General features: G+C 42.8%; 1 protein-coding gene across 1 annotated transcript in view; it reads right to left on the reverse strand.

Moving 5' to 3' along the window:
* Positions 1 to 10,207, reverse strand: part of LOC140066147 (uncharacterized) — a 118,640-nt gene extending 108,433 nt beyond the window's left edge. Inside the window, exon 1 of the mRNA XM_072113685.1 lies at positions 10,184 to 10,207. The gene's annotated coding sequence lies outside the window, so the exon portion shown is untranslated. The remainder of the gene's footprint in view (positions 1 to 10,183) is intronic.
* Positions 10,208 to 14,039: the final 3,832 nt, after the last annotated feature.

Below are 14,039 nucleotides of genomic sequence, written 5' to 3' on the forward strand. Positions count from 1 at the left end.
TGATCCTGGTTTGGCACAGGTTGCACACCACAGTCCGTCGGTCATCCGGTGTTTCTTTAAAGAACCTCCAGACTTCTGAAAATCTAGCCCTCGCCACGGGAGCTTTACTACGGGAAACATTTGGCGCTGATGCACCAGCTCTGGCCCTTCCGCTCCATCTGGCCCCACCACTGCCTCTTCCAACCTGTTCTGTTATACGACTCGCCTCTGTCTCAGAAGCACTGTGTTCACCCGGCCTATCAACCCAGCTTGGGTCTGTCACCTCATCATCCTCCGATCCCTCAGTCTGCTCCCCCCTCGGACTTCCTGCCCTGACAACAACTTCACCACTGTCTGACAACTGTGTCTCCTCATCGTCCGACACCTCTTTACACACTTCTTCCACTACGCAAATAATGTCATCATCACCCACAGACTGCGACTGGTGGAAAACCTGGACATCAGAAAATAGCTCAGCAGCAACCGGACAAGTGGTTTGTGACTGTGGGAAGGGTCCAGAAAACAGTTCCTCAGAGTATGCCGGTTCAAATGCCAAATTTTGCTGGAAGGGGGCAGACTGGGGGGAAGGAGGCTGAGGTGGAGGAGCTGGAGGAGTGCTGATTTCGATGACATGGGTGGACTGCGTGGATGACTGACTGGTGGACAAATGGCTAGAAGCATTGTCCGCAATCCACGACATCACCTCTTCGCACTGTTCTGGCCTCAACAGTGCTCTACCACGAGTCCCAGTAACTTGAGACATGATGAACCTAGGGAGTGTAGCTCTGCGGCGTTCCCCTGCTCCCTCATCAGCAGGTGGTGTCTCACCCCGCCCAGGACCACGGCCTCTGACCCCTGCAGTAGTTGGACGCCCACGTCCACGCCCTCGTCCTCTACCCCTAGCCCTCGGGTTTAAACATTTTCCAAATTAAAGTGTAAACTTTTTTTTTTTTTTTTTTTTGTGTTTATTTTTTTATTTTTTATTTTTTTTAAACAAAACGATGCTATCCTATTGCTATGGCTAGTTTCTAACCTACACTGACAGCACACAACTGGATTTTGTGCTGTGCCTGATGACTTTGAGTTATAAAAAGAAATAAACGTAAAAAAAAATAAATCAGCAGACTCTGCCTAATTCTACTCAAACCCCTAATAAATTGTCCCACTTCGGTGTTGGAGGTGGATATGTGTGTCACTAAGAGCTAAACACAACGGTCGCAAGTCTCCCAGCAAATTTCTCACAATATGGTACTAGCTGCACTACTAATGCCAGCAAGCCCAGCCACAAGCAAATAAAAAAAAGTAAAATATAACGCTATTGTAGCCCTAAGAAGGGCTAAGAATCTACAAGATTCTTGTAGAATCACTCCTGCCTAACACTATTCTAATAGAACACCCTAACGCTTTCCCTGAGCAGCAGCAGCTCTCTCCCTAGCGGCATCCAGACAGAGAATGATCAGAGCAGCGCGGGCAGGGGCTAGTCTATTCCAGGGTCACCTGATCTGGCCAGCCAACCACTGCTATCGACGTGTAAGGGTACCACGTCATGCTGGGTGGAGTGCAGAGTCTCCTGGCTTGTGATTGGCTCTGTTTCTGGCCGCCAAAAATAAACGGCGGGAGATGCCATTTTCTCGAGCGGGCGAAGTATTCGTCCGAGCAACGAGCAGTTTCGAGTACGCTAATGCTCGAACGAGCATCAAGCTCGGACGAGTATGTTCGCTAATCTCTAGTTAGGATCTTTTTAGCTATCAGCCAATTAACCCCTCAAGGCACTATGACGTTACCCAACATTATGGGCAGCAGTGCATAAAGCCACCATGACGTTGTGGAATGTCATGACTTCTGTCTGTCACTCTGACAAAACGCAGGGTAACAGGATAGATCCTGTAGTTTCTGAGAGCCAAGGCTCTAAGCTCCGTGTCAGGGGAGGAGTTGAAGTCCAACCCCTCCCCCCTCCAAGAGATTGCTGGGACTGGTTATTGAGGGTGCGTTCACATGTTGCAGTTAAACTTCATCGCAATTAGTTTTGAGGCGGTTTTAGGTGCAATTTCACAGATGAAAGACATGAACTCAATGGGTGAATTTAATTTTGAAGGAGAAAGCTGTTCCCCAAATGTCATTCACCTGTTGATTTGATGTCTTTCACTTGTTAAAATAAGTAATACCAGCTAAAACCACCCCCAAACTAATTGCAATGCAGTTTTAACTGCAACGTGTGACTGCACCCTTAGTACAGACAGACAAATCCCAGAAGAAAGCAGGCATTCCCTGGCTGAGCTCACCTTATCAGCATCCTATCTCCTCATTTTCCTTCACAGAGGAAGAAGATCAGATGCCTTCAGTGACCCTCCACACCATAAATCACCTGCACACCACACACTATTAACCCCTTCACTGCCCAGCTGCACACCTTTCCCATCTGTGATCTCCTTTACATTTTGATTTAACTTTGAAGAAAACCTGAAGGGTGAATAAAGCTCTTTTAAGACATTTTGATTAATTTAAGGGGTGTCGTTTCTTAAATTGTGTAATTTCTGTGTTTTCTGTTGTTTAGGTCCATTAAAATCACTTGAGAAATGAAATTGCCCTTATTAAAATGAATTTGGAAATTTTCTTAAAAATATCTACTAAACTACTAAGCCTTCTACCATCCTATCGATACAAAAGAATTTTAAAAATTGTTGCCAACACAAAGCAGACATAAGGTGAATGTTATTCATTAAGTCATTTTTGTGTTATAACTATTTTTTAAGAGTTCAAAAGTTTATAAAAGAGCAAATTTTTACAACTTTTTGCTATTTTTCAGTTTTTTCATAAATAAATTCAAAATATATCACTCAAATGTTTCAAATAACACGTGTCACAAAAAAAACTATCTCAAACTATCTCAACTAGGTATATTAAAGTGTTCCAATGCTATTACAATTTAAATTGACACATGTCAGATTAGAAAAATCTGTCCATAAGGTCAAAATAGGCTTAGTCCTTAAGGGGTTAACTGGCAATAGGAGGTCATGAAGCCTTCTCCTGTCCAGAGTGAAAGAGAAGAGCTTTTAGCGGTATCTAGCCCTATGTGATAGCAGGAGCCAGGCAGGGGCTTATTTATACTCTATAGAGCAGGCCACTAGAGAAAAAGTGAGGATAAATATCTGCCACTTATTCTGCCCCTGTTCATACTCTGTTCAGAGCCCTCCTCCCCCTCCATGTAAATGCAGGATATTACTACAGGTCAGAGAAGAAGGGGGAGCAGGGTGATGGTGGCTGTGCTGCTCCTTGGGTCTTGGAGTGAGCTGTATCCTCCACCTCCCGGAGAGGGAGAAAATACTGATCTCAGGAGGTAAACAATTGATACATATGGGCATGTGTGTGAGTGATTGTCTACATACAAAGAGTGTGGAAATAACCATCTAAATAGGCATGTGTATACTGCGTTGGGGTGGGGGCGCCATTTGAATTTTCTCCTTAGGCAGCAAAAAGGCTAGAACAATCCCTGTAGGGGGCGTAAACCTGCCTTTTTGGTTGCCCTGTAGCACCATGTCCGGTTTAGGTGGAGCTGCTGAACGGTGGGCACTGAAACCAATCAATCATTCCTATTGTTAATAATAAAAATACTGTAAGAATTATCTGTCAATAGAAGTATAGAGTTTGGGACGTGATATGTAGATATGACTACTTAGGAATAGTAGTAGCTGAGGTAACCACGGCAGTATTGCTTGGATTAAATTGGAGTTCAATCAGTGGTGGATGGTAAACTCAATTTTAGTGACCAGAGCCAGGCGGCTGCTACTCAAACAAATGAAATGATGGGATGTATCAAGAGAGGCATTGACCCTCATGATAAATACATAGTTATACCTTTATACAAATCACTGGTTAGACCACACATGGAGTATTGTGTGCAGTTTTGAGAACTAGTATATAAAAGGGTATAATAGAACTGGAACAGGTGCAGAGGAGAGCAACAAAGATTAATAGAGGAATAGAGGGGAAACTAGAATACAAGGGATTACAAAATTTGGGATTATTCAGTTCAGAATAAAAATGACTGTGGGGAAACCTCATTACAATGTACAAATACCTGAATGGGCAGTACAAGGATATCTCCAAAGATTTTATCATCACCATAGACGGGGGGAAACCTCTACACCTAGAGAGGAGGCGGTTCTACCATCACCATAGACAGGGGCATCCTCTACACCTAGAGGAGAGGAGGTTCTACCATCACCATAGACGGGGGGAAACCTCTACACCTAGAGGAGAGGCAGTTCTACCATCACCATAGACAGGGGACATCCTCTACACCTAGAGGAGAGGAGGTTCTACCATCACCATAGACAGGGGGCATCCTCTACACCTAGAGGAGAGGAGGTTCTACCATCACCATAGACGGGGGGAAACCTCTACACCTAGAGGAGAGGCAGTTCTACCATCACCATAGACAGGGGACATCCTCTACACCTAGAGAGGAGGCGGTTCTACCATCACCATAGACAGGGGGCATCCTCTACACCTAGAGGAGAGGAGGTTCTACCATCACCATAGACAGGGGACATCCTCTACACCTAGAGGAGAGGCAGTTCTACCATCACCATAGACAGGGGCATCCTCTACACCTAGAGGAGAGGAGGTTCTACCATCACCATAGACAGGGGCATCCTCTACACCTAGAGGAGAGGAGGTTCTACCATCACTATAGACAGGGGGCATCCTCTACACCTAGAGGAGAGGAGGTTCTACCATCACCATAGACAGGGGGCATCCTCTACACCTAGAGAGGAGGCGGTTCTACCATCACCATAGACAGGGGGCATCCTCTACACCTAGAGAAGAGGAGGTTCTACCATCACCATAGACAGGGGGCATCCTCTACACCTAGAGGAGAGGCAGTTCTACCATCACCATAGACAGGGGGCATCCTCTACACCTAGAGGAGAGGTGGCTCTACCATCACCATAGACAGGGGGCATCCTCTACACCTAGAGGAGAGGCAGTTCTACCATCACCATAGACAGGGGGCATCCTCTACACCTAGAGAAGAGATGGTTCCACCATCCCCCATACACAAAGGTTCTTTACTGTAAGAGCAGTGAGACTATGGAGCTCTCTGTCACAAGATGGCTGATAATTTGAAAATGTTCAAGAGAGACCTGGATGCCTTTCTGAGCAATAATATCATATGGGAATACAACTTTTTGTTAGTAATTTCTGTTGATCCAGGGAGTTATTCTGACCACCATATTAGGGGTTGTGAAGGAATTTGCTGTTAGCCAATTGGCATCAGCTTTGTAAGGTTTTTGCCTTCTTCCCAACGCAATGGGCAGATTTCCTTACCAGTCCCTGCGCGATCCCCGAGTTGCGCTCCCTGACTCCAATGCACAGCTGCCGCGATTCACTAAGATTGTGGACCTGATGTCCTGCTTCCCCGCTCAAGTCCGCCAGAGTTCACCTTCTTCCCGGTGCATGTAAGTGCTTTATCATGCGACATAAATCTGAGGGACCCTTAGTGAATAAGCCCCAATATAATGTGTAAGTTGGACTTGATGGATTAATATCTTTTTATAACCTATTTTACTATAATACTATGAATCATAAGTGCTATTAAGGGAAGGATAGATTAGTGTTACACTTACTTGAAAGTAAGAAGAGCCAGCCAGCATTGGTAGATTATGTCAGTGGCAGAAGAAAGAATGATCCTTAAGAAGCCAAGTTAATTCACAAAAAGTGGGGACTAGCTGAAATATCAGGTTGTGTTGGGGCAGTGTCCACTACTGAATGGTAGATAAAAAATAGATTATTGAAAGTTTATTGAATATATGGAAAATTTAGTTTTTATTAGTAAGCCTTCTAACTCCTTTATAAAATGATTGAACTTCAACAATAATGCAAGTATGAGGGAGAGATAAAACTAGTTTTATTGGTAAGACACATGGGTTTATATAATAGATAAAATGGTTTTATAGAAATGATACTCCAGTTCATTGAGGCAATGAGACATGTTACTTTGTCTGGGCTATTAATATACGTAAGAAAATTCTTCTATGTGCACACAAACAAATTTGCTCAAGAAGTTTAAATGGTCATAAAAATAATAATAGTAAAACAATTGCATGTCCTGTTCAAGGTATTTCTGGTATGATAAATACAACATTTCAAGATCTGGTATTTCCAAATGAAAAATCAAAGATATTACCTGGGGGGGGGGGGTTGCTGCTGGGCATTTCATTGCTTGGTGGGGCTGCTATAGGGCATTTCATTACTTAGGGGGGTCTGCTGCAAGGCAATTCATTAATGGGGGGGGCTACAGCAGAGCATTTTAATACTAGGGGAGGCTGCATGGGGAATTTCATTACTTGAGAGGGTGGGAACAATTCATTTCCCACCCTAGGTCTTTACTCGAGTCAATAAGTTTTCCCAGTATTTTGTCGTAAAATAAGGGGCTTTGGCTTATACTCGAGTATATACCCAAGTACAGGGATATCCTGGATGAAAACCTCTTCCAGAGTGCTAATAAATTAGCAAAAACATCTACATTTATGTTTTTTTCTGTCAAGATGGGGAGCTGCATGTACAACCTCTTAAGGACGCAGGGTTTTTCCGCTCATTTCTCGCTCTCCAACTTCAAAAATCCATAACTTTTTCATTTTTACGTGTACAGACCTTTGTGAGGGCTTATTTTGTGTGAAACAAATTTTACTTTCCCGTGATGTTATTTATTTTAACATGCCAGGTACTGCGAAGCTGAAAAAAAATTCCAAATGTGGAAAAATTGAAAAAAAAACTGCACATGCGTCACGTTCTTTATTTTGCAAAAAAAAATAAAACAACAATTTGCAACTTTTTGTATGAATCAACAATCAATCTATACAAAAATTAGCTATACAATTATTATTTATACAATGTCAATATTATAGGTTTCCTTTAATTATATAATATAATACCTGTTTTCTTTCTTTCCCCCTTTACCTCCCTAATTTTAATTTCTGGATCCTGTTTTCGTTATATAACCAATTTCCTTCTGACTCTAGCTCTTTATATGCGTACCCATAAGTCCCATCCAGTAAAAAAACGTTTTTTACTTATAATTCCCCCCTCATACATAAATAATTCATAGTTTCTTAGGTTGAGCATCCCCAAAATTACTCTTTCTATTTCTGGTGGGCGATTTGTTTTCCAGTTATTATGGATCTCTAACCTAGCTATAGAACATAGCCTGAAAAGGATACCCTTAACGTCACCAGCCAAATATACATTTTTCTGCATTACGTTAAGAAGGAATATCTCAGGTGAAGCTGAGTTTAGACCCCGCACATTTAAGCTGAATACATCCACATAAACCATTTTACAGGGAGTTTTTTATCCGTCCTAAAGCTAAAGAGGTAAGCACCCAAGCATACTTCTATACCAAACCAACGGTGCCTGAAACAACTCTGTGTTGAGGTAGTTATAAAGGGAAGGGTATCTTTATACAGTTTTAGGGGGCGGTGTATCAGTAAAGTCAGACTGTTTAGGGAGGTCTTATGTTCACTTTTCTCAGAAGATGTCGACTGCACCGTATAGCTAAAATTTTTGTCATACTGTTTTGGCCTAGAACTATCTCGGCCGATGGAAGTGGAGTTAAAAGAGGAGATGAGAATCCAAAGAAAGATTCTTCGGGTTTTCATCGAGCGCCAGCCAATGTTCGCCAGGCTGTTTTCGGTGGAAGGGCTTGGATGAGTTTATTTACAACTATACAGCCTTTTGAGTGATTTTTTTTTTTTTTTTTTTTTTTTCCTTTTCATTGAGTCCCCAACCTATCTACTTTCATACTACCCCCCGGGTGCGCCCATAGTTATGTTCCCAGAGTATAATACATACCAACTTGAACTCAACAATATGGTTTGGTATCAACAACCATTATGGACATATTTAAATCTATTGTCTTTTGTCACAAAATAAACCTTGCGATTAAACATTGTCAATTACAAAGTTTACGGTGAATCAACCCGTTGGCTTTGGGACCGATTTCCAGTCCACTTTAATTTTTTCTGGGATATCAGAATCGTTTCTGTGAGACCGGTCCTGTTCCTGCATCCATCCCCATCTTATCATGAGGTCTTCAGCTTTCCTTGCAGAGTTACAGATGTACTTCTGGTCTTCTTTGGTAAAAATAAGTGAAAGGGGGAAGCCCCAGCTATAACGTATGTTTTTTCCTCGCAGGATAGTAGTAGATCTTCCAAATTCTCTTCTTTTATTTAATGTTGCTGATGAAATGTCATTGAAGACTATTAACTCCTTAAATCTCTCCATACGTTTGTCACTTTGCCTGCTTGTCTTCATAATTTCTTCTTTAATATGAAAGTAGTGGATCCTCACAATTACATCTCTTGGGGCTCCTGATGGTGCGTTTGTTGGCTTCCGCAATCTGTGCGCTCTATCAATTTTTAGATCTGAGTCAGCGGTTTCCGGAAGTAGTGAGGACATAAAGTCCCATATAAAATTCAGCAGATCTGCGTCTGTCACTGATTCTTGAATACCTCGAATTCTTATGTTGTTCCGTCTTGAACGGTCTTCTAGCTCCATGATTTTTTTTTCTTGTTGTTGTATGGTCTCTCTACATGTTGCTACTACATCGATTAACGCGTTGCACGTCTCCGAGATTTCAGTTACCGCACCTTCCAGGTGGACTGTTCGATCACCTAGTACAGAAATCTCTTGTCTTATTTCATGAGATAGGGATCTAAATTCGGATTGAATTTTTAAATGGTGTCTATTTAAAATTTTTTCCATGGCCTCTTCCGTCATCCATTCGGTGTGAGAAGGTGTGGTCTGTACTGTAGCTGAGGCATTTAGAGTCGCGCTTTCGTCGCTAAGCTGGTCTTTGGACTCATCCATAGACTCTCTTCGTGAGTGATCATTAGTATCTTTTATTTTTTTACTCGGATCCATTTCCGATTGTTGTTTATTAGTCCTTGGTGAAAAAAATGGGGAGCCTATTTTCGGCTTCTCAGGCTTACGTCTTGGACCCATCACCCATAAAAGGAAAAAAAACCACCTCCCTTCCCTAGGTATACAATTTAACACCTTCTTGTTTTAATATGTATCCACAAATCACTATGTCGGTTATACGCTATTACCCCACCGCACAACTAAGACTTTATTGACTATTACAGTTCCAGTCCTAGCGTCAGATATCACAATCCTCTTCCTATTGTCATGTGAGTGTTGCAAACATATAAGGTGATGGCAGTTAGTGGATGGTTAATATTATACGTTTGATTCAGCTAACATAGTCAGACAGTTGGAATTTGTTATTATGCTGATTTTAATATTAATAATAGCTAATCACAGCTCTTACCGGCTTCCAGACCTCCTCGATCTACAAACAGCTAGTATTTGTTGTTGTGCTGATTTTAGTGACAATATTAGTTGATTACCAGCTTCCAGACCTCACCGATCTACAGACAGTTAGTATTTGTTATTGTGCTGGTTTTAGTGACAATATTGGTTGATCACAACTGTACCAGCTTCCAGACCTCACCGATCTACAGACAGTTAGTATTTGTTATTGTGCTGGTTTTAGTGACAATATTGGTTGATCACAGCTCTTACCAACTTCCAGACCTCAAAGATCTACAGACAGTTAGTATTTGTTATTGTGCTGGTTTTAGTAACAATATTGGTTGATCACAGCTCTTACCAGCTTCCAGACCTCACCGATCTACAGACAGTTAGTATTTGTTATTGTACTGATTTTGTTAACAATATTGGTTGATCACAGCTCTTACCAGCTTCCAGACCTCACCGATCTACAAACAGTCAGTATTTGTTATTGTGCTGGTTTTAGTAACGATTTTAGCTGATCACAACTGTTACCAGCTTCCAGACCTCACCGATCTACAAACAGTCAGTATTTGTTATTGTGCTGGTTTTAGTAACGATTTTAGCTGATCACAACTGTTACCAGCTTCCAGACCTCACCGATCTACAAACAGCCAGTATTTGTTATTGTGCTGGTTTTAGTAACGATTTTAGCTGATCACAACTGTTACCAGCTTCCAGACCTCACCGATCTACAGGCCGTTAGTATTTGTTATTATGCTGGTTTTAGTAACGATATTAGTTGATCACAGCTCTTACCAGCTTCCAGACCTCACCGATCTACAGACAGTTAGTGTTTGTTGTTATGCTGATTTTAGTAACGAGGTTAGCTGATCACAGCTCTTACCAGCTTCCAGACCTCACCGAACTCACACCTCTCCGGGTCAGACTTGATTAAATAATAAATCCTCCGTTCTCTCTTCCCGAAGGACACTGTGTGCTGCCCAAAAACAAGTGTAGTTCTCCTACATGTTACCCGGTCTGCAAACCGGTTCACTGTTTTGGTCTGTGCCGCTCCAGTCTCGTCCAAACTCCCCCTGCTGCGTGCTGGAGTGTGGGTCTTCTCACGAACTCCACCCCGGTCACCTCGCCGGGTTCGTAGCCCCACGGCAGTCCCAGCTGTGCGGCGTTCAGAGCAGCGTTTTCTTCAGCGTACCGCTGTCAGCTGCTCGGCTGTCGGCTGTGAGCTGCCTGGATTCTGCTGCGTGGTCTCTACTGCGTGATGCCAGCTATACACGATGCCGGCCACTCGCTACCCCGGGGGCCTGTCCTCACTGACGTCACTCTCGGCTTCTCCCCGTCTCAACCATCATCCTCCTCCACCTCAGCCAGCCTCGTGGTGCGTGCCTACATTGCGTCAGCACGTCATCTCCTCCTTCCTCTTCCTTAACTCTTTCTCAGTTTTTTCGACTTTAACTGTGCGCTCCAAATAACACCTCAGCTTTATTCTTTGGTTCGGTGCGATCGCGGTGATACCAAATTTATATAGGTTTTATTGTGTTTTAATACATTTTCAAAAATTAAACGAATGTGTACAAAAAAGAAAAAAAATGTTTTGCCATCTTCTGACGCTAATAACTTTTTCATACTTTGGTGCACGGAGCTGTGTGAGGGGTCATTTTTTGCCGACGTTTTCATAGTCTTGTTTCAACCTCTTTAGAAGAATTTTCTTCTTCAGTACTGTAAATGCAATTGTTCTTTTCTTCAAAGTTCTTGCCAGTAGAACAGATTCATTGTTTCTCTGTGGAGCTCATCCAGGTTTATGTTTAATCCAGATGACAATGCGCTTCAGGATATTCATGACTTTATAATTGGTCCTGGATTGACCCTACTTCCTCTATTTACTTTGACTCTATTCATCTGCCTGTATGTAACAAAAGCCAGTAAATGAGGCCACTTTCAATAGGGAGATTTTTGTCATTAAAAGGGTATTCTCATGTGGGCATTCACATTTTATTTCATTTCATCTTCCATATACATATATTTCTTCAATTGGATGTTATTAAATAAAAATGTACATATATGAAGATAATGTCCCTTAGAAAGGAACGACAGCTGTCCTTAGACATGACCACCACTTCTGGGGGAATTGGGCCAAGAAACAAATAGTTTTTGCAAATGAAATGGTCAGTAGTTACTGCATTTCCCATGGCCATCCTGTGCTTGTGAACCTTGAATCCACGTCAGGCAGGGCTCATTAGTGCATGTCTGGCCACTGCTTGAATAGCACAGTGGTGGTCATATCCAAGTACAGAAATCTCATTTCTAACATGCCTTCATATTTAGGGAATTATCTTCTAGTAGGCACATATTTTAACAACATGCAATTGCAGAAATATATATATGACAGATGAATGAAAATAAATGTGAATGCCCAGGTAAGAATATGCCTTAGATGAACATATCTTTAACCCTTAGTCACATTGAATGCAGAGGTAGTGCACACAACACCAAAAGAAAAAAATAGAGGACACAGAAACACTAATCACATAATATGAGAATATCAGAGGACACAACATATTGGTTAGGTAAGAGGGTACAGAATATGAGGGGTAGATAAGAGGGTACACAATATGGGGAGAAAATGAGAGGGGCCACAATATGAGGAGCAGATGAATTGGGCCACAGCATGAGGGGAAGATAAGGGGCTACAATATGAGGGGGATAAGAGAGAAGCCACAATATGAGAGGGAGATGAGATGCCACAATATGAGGGGGAGATGAAAGGCGATAATATGAGAGGGAGATTAAAGGGGCCATAATTTGGAGAGGATATGAGGGAAGCCACAATATGAGGAAAAGATTAGAGAGGCCACTATATGAGGGGGAGATGAGGATTAGATGAGTGGTGCCACAATAAGAGAAGGAGATGAGAGGGGCAACAATCTGAGGAGGATATGAGAGAGGTGCACTATGATGGAAAGATGTGAGGCCACAATATGAGAGGAGATGAGAGAGACCATAATATAAGGAGGAGATGAGAGGCCACAATATGAGGGTTAGGTGAGAGGGTACACAATATGGGGAGGAGATGAGAGGGGCCACAATATGAGGAGCAGATGAGGGGGGCCACAGCATGAGGGGAAGATAAGCGGCCACATTATGAGGGGGATATGAGAGAAGCCACAACATAAGGGGGAGATGAGAAGGGCCACAATATGAGGGGCGATAATTCAAGGGGGAGATTAGAGGGGCCATCATTTGGAGAAGGTATGAGGAAAGCCACATTATGAGGAGGAGATTAGAGAGTCCACTATAAGACGGGGAGATGAGAGGGGCCACAATAGGAGGATGAGATGAGAGAGGTCACAATATGTGGATGAGATGAGAGTCTGCACAATGGAATGGGGAGATTAGAAGGGCCACAATATAAGATAATAAATTAGAGGGGACACAATGTGAGTGTCAGGTTTGCTAGGGAGAATGCTGGGACTTCTGGTTCTTCTGGTCGTGCCAGCAGCGTTCTCCGACCCCGGCACGTATCCATGCAGACTCCACCTCTTGTCCCGGGCAGCGGCTGCTAAGATCTCGCGCTGTCTAGGAGTTGTGTTCGAAACTGCTGGGACTTGTGGTACCTCTGCATGCTGCCTGGTTTCTGCACCATGAGGGGTTAATTCCCAGAAGCTGTCCAGCTCCTATCAGGTTCTGGAGGTGGAGTTCTGGCTGAATAAATTGCAGCCTCACTAGTCACCTGTGCCAGTGTTTGAAATCCCTTCATCACTCGCTTGCTGCATTAGGTTGTCTTGCTCAGTATCTGTATCTGAATTGTTGTGACCTCGGCTAGTTTTTGACATTTTGCCTTCTGACTTTGTTCTTGACGTACCCTCTCGTTGTGACCCCGGCTAGTTTACCATTCTTTTGTGTTTTATGTTTGTCAGTCTGTTTGTGTTTCCCTTCCCTCACTTATCCAGTGTATTTCGAGTCTTCAAGTAGTCGCCCCACGGTTTAGCGTGGGGGGGGGCTATAGGAAGGGACAGAGGTTGGGGCAAGCTCAGGGCACACTATCCCCTGTCTTCTGTGTTACACAACCCTAACAGTGAGGATGAGAGGAGAGTATCATAGTATCATAGTATATAAGGCTGGAAGGAGACGCAAGTCCATCCTTTAAGAATTAAATAAATGTTTTATCCCCATAACCCGTGATATTTTTTCTCTCCAGAAAGTCATCCAGGCCTCTCTTGAACATGTACATAGAGTCCGCCATAACAACCTCCTGCGGCAGAGAGTTCCACAGTCTCACTGCTCTTACAGTAAAGAACCTTTGTCTATGGTGACGGTAAAATCGCCTCTCCTCTAGGCGTAGAGGATGCCCCCTTGTCCTGGTCACAGGCCGAGGTATAAAAAGATCTTTGGAGAGATCCTTGTACTGTCCGTTCAGGTATTTGTACATTGTAATGAAGTCGTCTTTTTTCTAAACTGAATAATCCCAATTTTTTTAATCTGTCAGTGTATTCTAGTTCCCCCATTCCCCTAATAATCCTGGTTGCTATCCTCTGCACCCGTTCCAGCTCTACTATATCCTTTTTATACACTGGTGCCCAAAACTGTACACAATATTCCATGTGTGGTCTGACCAGGGATTTGTATAAGGGCAAAACTATGTCTTTATCATGAGAATCTATTCCTCTCTTGATACATCCCATTATTTTATTTACTTTAGCAGCAGCTGCCTGGCTCTGGTCACTAAAATTAAGTTTACCATC

This window comes from Engystomops pustulosus, chromosome 6 (assembly GCF_040894005.1).
Source record: "Engystomops pustulosus chromosome 6, aEngPut4.maternal, whole genome shotgun sequence".
Classification (NCBI taxonomy): domain Eukaryota; kingdom Metazoa; phylum Chordata; class Amphibia; order Anura; family Leptodactylidae; genus Engystomops; species Engystomops pustulosus.